The sequence below is a fragment of the Bos indicus genome, chromosome 14 (assembly GCF_029378745.1).
Source record: "Bos indicus isolate NIAB-ARS_2022 breed Sahiwal x Tharparkar chromosome 14, NIAB-ARS_B.indTharparkar_mat_pri_1.0, whole genome shotgun sequence".
In the NCBI taxonomy this organism is placed as follows: Eukaryota; Metazoa; Chordata; class Mammalia; order Artiodactyla; family Bovidae; genus Bos; species Bos indicus.
Genome location: NC_091773.1, coordinates 17,032,796 through 17,041,991, shown reverse-complemented (window position 1 = coordinate 17,041,991; position 9,196 = coordinate 17,032,796). Strand labels below are relative to the sequence as shown.

Below are 9,196 nucleotides of genomic sequence, written 5' to 3'. Positions count from 1 at the left end.
CCGACGAAGTTGACTAGAAGCCCCGCCGCTTAAAGGGCAAGCGTAGTTTTTCACCACTGGGTAGAAACTTGGCGTCTCGGAGGCGGGGCGGAGAGGGGCGGGGCCGGGCCGGGGCGACAACACGACTGGTGGGGAACAGTGGTTGCCAGCAGCAACGACAAATATTCCGGCCAATGGCGAGGCTAAACGCCCTCTACCTCGTCCTGCGGATTTATAATCCAGGTGGGTCTACTTGGAGGGTATTTAAAGGAGAAGGAGGAAATTAAACTACCACATAGCTCCTCGTTTGTTCATTGTTTCGCACAGAAGTTTGTTGAGGGCTTGCTAAGTGCCAAATAGGGTTCTAGACCCTGGAGGTGATGCAATCATCAGAGCTGTTGTACCTTCTCCCCTGGAGTTTACATACTAACCAAGATAGGGAGGTAATGAGCAAATAATTGAATAAGATAATTACAAGCGAGTGATAAGAAAAATAAAATAGGATAGTGGGGGGTACAGTGGCAGGGTGGGAGTGCAGAAGTGTGGGAAGAGATGACCACTTTTAAAAATATTTTTTTTCAGGGTTTTTTTTTTTTTGATATTTTTTTTTCTTTTTTTTAAATTTTTTTTTTATTTTTAAACTTTACAATATTGTATTGGTTTTGCCAAATATTGAAATGAATCCGCCACAGGTATACATGTGCTCCCCAACCTGAACCCTCCTCCCTCCTCCCTCCCCATACCATCCCTCTGGGCCGTCCCAGTGCACTAGCCCCAAGCATCCAGTATCGTGCATCGAACCTGGACTGGCATCTCGTTTCATACATGATATTTTATATGTTTCAATGCCATTCTCCCAAATCTTCCCACCCTCTCCCTCTCCCATAGAGTCCATAAGACTGTTCTATACATCAGTGTCTCTTTTGCTGTCTCGTACACAGGGTTATTGTTACCATCTTTCTAACGCTATATGCGTTATTATACTGTATTGGTGTTTTTCCTTCTGGTTTACTTCACTCTGTATAATAGGCTCCAGTTTCATCCACCTCATTAGAACTGATTCAAATGTTTTCTTTTTAATGGCTGAGTAATACTCCATTGTGTATATGTACCATAGCTTTCTTATCCATTCATCTGCTGATGGACATCTAGGTTGCTTCCATGTCCTGGCTATTATAAACAGTGCTGCGATGAACATTGGGGTACACGTGTCTCTTTCCCTTCTGGTTTCCTCAGTGTGTATGCCCAGCAGTGGGATTGCTGGATCATAAGGCAGTTTTTTTTTTTTCAAAGGTTTTATTAATTATTGGCCGCACCCTGCAGCATATACGATCTTAGTTTCCCAACCAAGGACTGAACCTGAACCCCCTGAAATGAAACACTGAGTCTTAACCACTGGACAACTGGAGAAGTTCCTGAGAGATGGCCACTCTAGATGAAAATGGTCAAAGAGAACTTACAGGAGGTGACCCTTGAGCTGAGCCCCCGAAGCAAAACTCTGAGGAGTTTTCCAGGCAGAGAAAATAGCCACTTTGCACACACACAAAAATGTTCCCTGCCCTGTCAGTAAACAAAGAATGTTGACTTCCATTCCAGTAAACAGTGACTATTGCCTGCCATCAAGCCATCAGCCACTGCCGCACCCAGATAGTGGGCGCCCAGGAGAAAAACACGATACTGGCTCTAAATAGTTAAGATGCATATCTAAGGTATAATTTCAATGAGCCAGATTCTTGCATCTTCCCATAAATCGAAAAGCACTAAACGATTAACTTGAGATGTCTGGTTTTTGTGATTAGTACTAATCTTTTATATTTCTGCTTTGTTTCAGCAAAACCTCCTATACATCCTGACTTCTCCCTTGCCTCTTCAGAGCAGGTCTTCAGAGCTATGTTGTTGTTTAGTTACTAAGTTGTGTCCAACTCTTTTGCGACCCCCATGGTCTGTAGCCCCGCCAGTCTCCTCTGTCCATGGGGTTTCCCAGGCCAGAATACTGGAGTGGGTTGCCATTTCCTTCTCCAGATCTTCCTGACCCAGGGATTGGACCTGTGTCTCTTGTGTCTTCTACAGTGGCAAGCAGGTTCTTTACCACTCACACCACCTGGGAAGTAAATTCCTCAAATAAAACCTAACTCATCACTTTTAGGTTATGCAGTTTTTCTTCAGTCAACAGCTCCAACTGGCTTGGATTGTTGAAGGAACTGAAAGCAGAAATGCTCAAGACTCAATCTAGTTTGCTGGGTAGGACTTAAATTACAAGTAGATGAAAATCTATCATGCTGTTAAAGGAATATATCAAAGGATGCAGAGTAGATGTTTTCCGGTTGTTTTCAGATGTAGGGTTGCTGGGCTGCACCCTGCAGACCCTACAAGCCCCTTACATGCCCAGCTTCAAGACCAAAGAAATGATGATCTTTTACTTTTATCAGTTCATTTCACTTTTTCTATTTCATATTTAGTGCTCCCATTTCCCTTAGTTTATGTTTTCCAATTTTCCATCTCTTTTTGTTGTTGTTAATCTTTCTCAAGACTTTATCAAGCACAGTACAAAAGCTTTTGTATACATTTATATAAATAGTATGTATAATATATCTTTTAGAAAACTTGTGAATTTTTGTCTAACTAAAAAAAAAGTATGATGTTTTGATTCTACTTGTTTAACTTAGTATGAATAGAATGCTAGGCTTTTAATTAAAAACAAAAAGATATGAAACAAGCAACAAAGGTTTACTGTATAGCACAGGGAACTATAGTCACTATCTTGTAATCACCTATAATGGAAAATAATCTGAAAAATAACGTATGTCCATACATATAACTGAATCACCTTGCTGTGCACCTGAAACATTGTAAGTCAACTATTCTTCAATTATATATATATAGAAATATATATTTATATATAAAGAAAAAATTTTTAAAAAGGCCAAAGGAAGAGCCCAGACTCAACCATGGAGACATCAATGGTTTACTGGATAAAGGTAGTTTACACTTCTGAAGCAAGGTACTGGAGCAACACCTCACCATATGTGGCAGACGGTAGTCAAGACATGGTAGCAATTTTTGCTACTTGGGAAAGGGGGAAGTTACAGTTATGGGGAAATTGGCCTTAGGTTGGGTCATCGGTTACCAGGGAAACTAGCGGAGGAGCGTGCCCTTCACTGCCCCTTTGATAAGCTATCCTGGGGAAGATGTTCGGATCTAAAGATTAGAGCAGTCACTGGCTGGGTCAGGGGTAGGACGGCCAGCCATGTGAGTCAGGTGTAGGTGAAGCAGGCACTGTGCAGCAGGGAATGTACTGTGAGCAAGAGAACAGCCATGTTGGTTGGCCGGGTCATATCAGGACCTGCAGTTTAAGACTGATGCAGCCAGCCAATAGAAAAACCACTAAGAACACACTTGTAGTCCAGAGGGTTAGATTTCTTAATTTGCTGGTCAGGGAGAATGCACTCCGGAGGAAGCTGAGCATCTTGCCAAACAAAAGAGACTAAGGTCATTATTGGATTCTAAGGAAGGGCAGAGTTCTGGCATAATTTCAATGAAGCAGCATTTTGATAGGCTCAGAACAGAGAGGAGCTGTGTATCAGAACAGAGAGAAGCTGTGTATAAAGTGTTAACATCAGACCTAAGCCTAAGCTGAGAAGCTGATCCCGGGTCCTCTTTCCTTGGAAATCTCAAAATTAAGATAAACGTAGGATGTTGGGCCTGAAAACTCCTTATCTAAAGCTTTGAGCTTGGACTTAACAGCCTGTGTCACAATGACCCATATTCTTCAGGTCCTTCAGCAAGAATGGGGTGTTCCATCCACCAGGATATAACTTCAGACTGCAAAGTTTCAATCAATCTATTATTTTTTGAGAACATTCCTCAGCACCACGTCCTCGATATTAATTAACAAAAGCATTTTTTTACATAACAAAAAGGCACAAAATATTCCATATCTAAAAAGCATATACAGTATTTGGGGGCCTAATGGATATCAAACACAGTAAATATTGGGTTGGCCAAAAAGTTGTTTGGGTCTTTCTAGAACATCTTACAGAAAAACCTGAACAAATTTTTTGGCCAACCCAATATGTGAAGCAACCACTTACCTGTACAAAGCTGTTTGGGAATGTACATTGGTACAAACTTTATGAGAAGATACTTTTGATATAAAATAAAAGTAAAAATGCTGTATAAATAACAACATTTGGAAAATTTGCCTGTGGTTCCTTCCCAAATCTCTCCCCATTTTCTTTTAGCCACTACCCATCATAACCCAGGTGGTGCTGGTAGTAAAGAACCTGCCTGCCAACGCAGGAGACATAAGAGCCTCGAGTTCAGTCCCTGGGTCTGCAAGATCCCTGGAGAAGGGCATGACAGTCCACTCCAGTATTCCTGCCTGGAGAATCCCATGGACAAAGGAGCCTGGGGGACTACAGTCCATAAGGTCTCAAAAGGGTTGGACATGGCTGGAGCAATTTAGCACGCATGCACACATATCCAAGGTACAGTGAGAGAAAGTGGGTTATCTAGCTTAAGTGCAGGGCCAAATAAGGTTTCTCTGATGAAATTGTAAGTAAGGTGCATGAGGGGGGAAATAAAGAACAAAACAACGTTCACCCAGTGTTTGTCAGGAGTTATTTCTGGGTCATGTTCTAGAATTGAGAGTGTTCACTCTGAAATTCAACTTCAGACTTTAGAAACACAAATTTATGAAGTTCCCTGGTGGCCTAGTGGTTAGGATAACCTGAACTATGTCTCTCCTGCTATATCCAAAATATATTTCCTATTTTTTCTCTTTAAACAAAGAAAAAAGAACTTTAAAAATTGGAGGGAGAGACTTCCCTGGTGGTCCAGTGGCTAAGGCTCTTCACTCGCAATGCAGGGGGCCTGGGTTCAATCCCTGATCAGGAAAACTAGATCCCACGTGCCACCTCTATGCGTTCTCATGCCGCAGCTGAAAGGTCTCGTGTGCCTCAACTACGACCCAGCACAGCCAAATAAATAAATACCTTTCTTTAATTGGAGAGAGACCAACAGTGGAGAACACAACACTGCCTAGCGCTGAAACTCAGCAGTGCGCTGTTGAGTGACGCTGACAGACAGGGAACTGATGACTTAAATAGCTTTCTGTCGCAACAGTTATATAGGAACACCATCCCAGTGGAATGACTGCCATGTAAGTGCCTTCTAGATTCAAGAAATCCAAAACACACTGCAAAGATGTAATTAATCTTTATGTTAATTAGTAGGAGGGGGGTTTTGTTAGCCCCGTCTTGTAGATGAACAAGCTATGGCAAGAATAATAATTCATCTCAGATATACCTGGCAGAACCAGTCCTGTATTTGTAGTCATATGCCTGGGATTTAAAATTTGGCACACTGGACTGGGAGACAAGGGGATTACTAAATAGCATATAAAGCATTTCCTATTTGTTATTCTGATTTGTGTGTGTGTGTATACTAAATAAGCAGCCTTCTACACAGTGTAGAAGAATCAACCTGGATTCCAGTCCTGTCTCTGTCCTCTGCTGATTGTGTGACCACAGGCAAGTCACTAACCTCTTAGTTGACTCTTTGAAAAGGGGAAACAGTATTACCTGCCACCTACGTCGAGGTTGTTGTTTGTTTGTTGAGAGCCTGCTGTTTACCAAGCACTGTGGTTGTGTTTTGGGGCATCAGCTCCATTACTGTTCACACTGTTGTTGCCAAAACTCAGGCTCTGTTCACTGGTGCTGGGTAGAAGCTCAGAGACAGAGTTTTGGGTGAAATAAAAAAGAGTAGCTTTATTGCTTTGCCAGGCAAAGGGGGCCACAGTGGGCAGTTGCCCTCAGAACTGTGTGTCCCACCCCGGAGCGGGTAGTAAGGAGTTTTATAGTGTTCAAGGAGCAGGGCATAGTCAGCTCGTGGGCATTTTTTTGACTGGTTTGTGGTGAGGTAATCAGGAGTTACCATCCTCAGGCTTTCGTTTCCAACAGGTCTGGGGTCTATGTGCTTGTGGGCACCATACACTTCTTCCATCTGGTGGGAGTTTCAGTGTCTGCAAAACAACTCAAAAGACATGGCTCCAAATATTATAGCACTTCTCTGGTGATACAGTAGTTAAGAGTCCACCTGCCCATGCAGAGCACATGGGTTTGATCCTAGTCCAGGAAGATTCCACATACCCCAGGGCAGCTAAGCCCATGCGCCACAACTACTGAGCCGGGGTGCCCTAGAGCCAATGTTCCACAACTAAAGAGTAGCCCCTCCTTGCCACAGCTTGGGAAAGCCCACGCACAGCAGTGAAACCAAAACCCAGCACAGCCAAAAATAAAGATAAAGTTGAAAGAAAATAGTTTCAAGGTATACCACAGATAAAAGACTAATATCCCCAAGGAAATAAAGAACTTGTAAAAAGTGAGGGAAAAAAAGAGTAAAACCTGAACAGAAATGTGGACAAAGTACACAGATACTTCACCAAGAATTATATTACCCTAAAACATATTGCCAACAAAGGTCCATCTAGTCACGGCTATGGTTTTTCCAGTGGTCATGTATGGATGTGAGAGTTGGACTATAAAGAAAGTTGAGCGCCGAAGAATTGATGCTTTTGAACTGTGGTGTTGGAGAAGACTTTTGAGAGTCCCTTAGACTGCAAGGAGATCCAACCAGTCCATCCTAAAGGAGATCAGTCCTGAGTGTTCATTGGAAGGACTGATGTTGAAGCTGAAACTCCAATACTTTGGCCACCTCATGCGAAGAGTTGACTCATTGGAAAAGACCCTGATGCTGGGAGAGATTGAAGGCAGGAGAGAAGGGGATGACAGAGGATGAGATGGTTGGATGGCATCACCTACTCAATGGACATGAGTTTGGGTAAACTCCGGGAGTTGGTAATGAACAGGGAGGCCTGGCCTGCTGCAGTCCATGGGGTCGCAAAGAGTTGGACACGACTGAGCGACTGAACTGAACTGAACTGAAAACACATTGAAAGATATTAAACTTGTCTCATAATAAGAGAAATGCAACTTAAAACCATACTCAGATACTGTTTCTCACCTATTAGTTTGGCAAAAATCAGTACCCCTAGGGAGGGAATTTATCACAATAGAAACAACATATACATTTATTCTTTAATCTAACAATGTCAATTTTGGTAGGTCAACCTGAAGATAAACCTGTAACAGTACAAAAAAAAAAAAAATATATATATATATATATATATATATATATATTTAAAGTTACATGCAAGGTTATTTATTGTGTTATTTGTAACTGCAACATATTGGGAAGAACTTAAATTTCTATACATAGAAAACAGATTGAGAAAACTATAGTACAAGTCACACATTAGAATAACATGCAACTGTAAACAAAGAATGAGGAAGATCTCTACAAATACACATGGAGTGACATCCAGGATACTTTGATGAGTGAAAAAGAGAAAGTGCAGAATAGTATGTGTATGTATACACATATATTGGAGAAGGGAATGGCAACCCACTCCAGTATTCTTGCCTGGAGAATTCCATGGACAGAGGAACCTGGCCGGCTACAGTCCATGGGGTAGCAAAGAGTCGGACATGACTGAGCGACTAACACACACACATACATACACACACACACATATATATAATGCAATCATGTAATATAGGAGCAAAAATAAGAATACACCCACACATACATTAGAAAGAACACATATGTACACCTTAAACTTATACAGTTTTATATGTGAAATATATTTCAATTTTAAAAAAAGGAGAAAGAAAATAAGTACAATCTTGCCTCAATGAGTATGGTAGTTGGACTCTAGGAAAATTTAGTGTATGTAAAATCCCTTTAAATATCCTTTATGTTTATATGTAAAACAGAATTTGGTTCTAGTGTAACTATCCCAAATACAGTTTTCATTTACAGGAATAGCTTGGTAACCTTCCAAAGGGTGTGAGACCAATTTATACACTGCAGGATGTCAGCCAAGCATCCTTGCTCCCGACCTAAATGCCAGTGGTGCCCCCAGTCATTGTGATAATCCCAAAACAATCATGATATGGGTTGACTTGTACTCCCCCAAAAGATATAGTAATGCCCTAACCCCCAGTACCCTGTGAATGTGACCTTATTTGAAAATAGAGTCTTTGCAGATGTAATCAAGTTAAAATGAAACTAGGCTGGATTAGGGTGAGCTAAACCACTGGATTAGCAATGACTTGGTATCCTTATAAAAAGAGAAAACAGACACAGACACACAGAGGGGAGGAGGTCATGTGACGACAAGGGCAGAGATTTGAGTGATGCACCTGCTAGACGGGACATCAGGGCTTGCTGGCCGCCACCTGGAGCTATAAGAGGGGCAGGAAACAGACTCTCCTAGAGCCTCTGGAAGAACCAACCCTGCCAGTACCACAGTTTCAGCCCTCTGGCTCCTGGAGATTTGAGAAGATACATTTGGGTTGTTTTAAGATGGCTCAGCCAGAGAAGGCAATGGCACCCCACTCCAGTACTCTTGCCTGGAAAATCCCATGGATGGAGGAGCCTGGTAGGCTGCAGTCCATGGGGTCACGAAGAGTCAGTCATGACTGAGTGACTTCACTTTCACTTTTCACTTTCATGCATTGGAGAAGGAAATGGCAACCCATTCCAGTGTTCTTGCCTGGAGAATCCCAGGGACGGGGGAGCCTGGTGGGGTGCGGTCTATGGGATCACACAGAGTTGGACATGACTGAAGCGACTTAGCAAGATGGCTCAGCGGGTGAAGAATCAGGAGACACAGGAGATGCAGTTTCAATCCCTGGTTCATGAAGATTCCCCTGGAGGAGGAAATGGCAACCCACTCCAGTATTCTTGCCTGGAAAATTCCACGGACAGAGAAGCCTCACGGGCTACAGTCCACGGGGTCACAAAGAGTCAGACACGATTGAGCAACTAAGCACGCAAGTACCTAAAGTCACCAAGTTTGTGATAGTTGGTGACAGCCCTGGAAACCAAATACAAAGCTCCCACATGGGACTTCCCTGGTGGCACAGTGGATAAGAATCTGCCTTCCAATGCAGGGGACATAGGTTCGATCCCTGGTCCAGGAAGATTCCACAAACTATGGGAGCAACAACTTGAAAGCCTGTGCACCTACAGCCTGTGCTCTGCAACAATGAAGCCACCACAATAAGAAACCCTTGCACAACTAGAGAAAGTCCTGGCACAACAATGAAGGCCCGGCACAGCCATAAATAAATAAGTAAAAGCTCACACAGGG

General features: G+C 42.6%; 1 long non-coding RNA gene across 1 annotated transcript; it reads left to right on the top strand.

The window, feature by feature from the left end:
• The first annotated feature begins 91 nt into the window (after positions 1–91).
• Positions 92–4,165, top strand: LOC139186883 (uncharacterized). Its single transcript, XR_011570562.1, has 2 exons — positions 92–222; positions 1,811–4,165. It is a non-coding gene; the product is annotated as an uncharacterized lncRNA (long non-coding RNA).
• Positions 4,166–9,196: the final 5,031 nt, after the last annotated feature.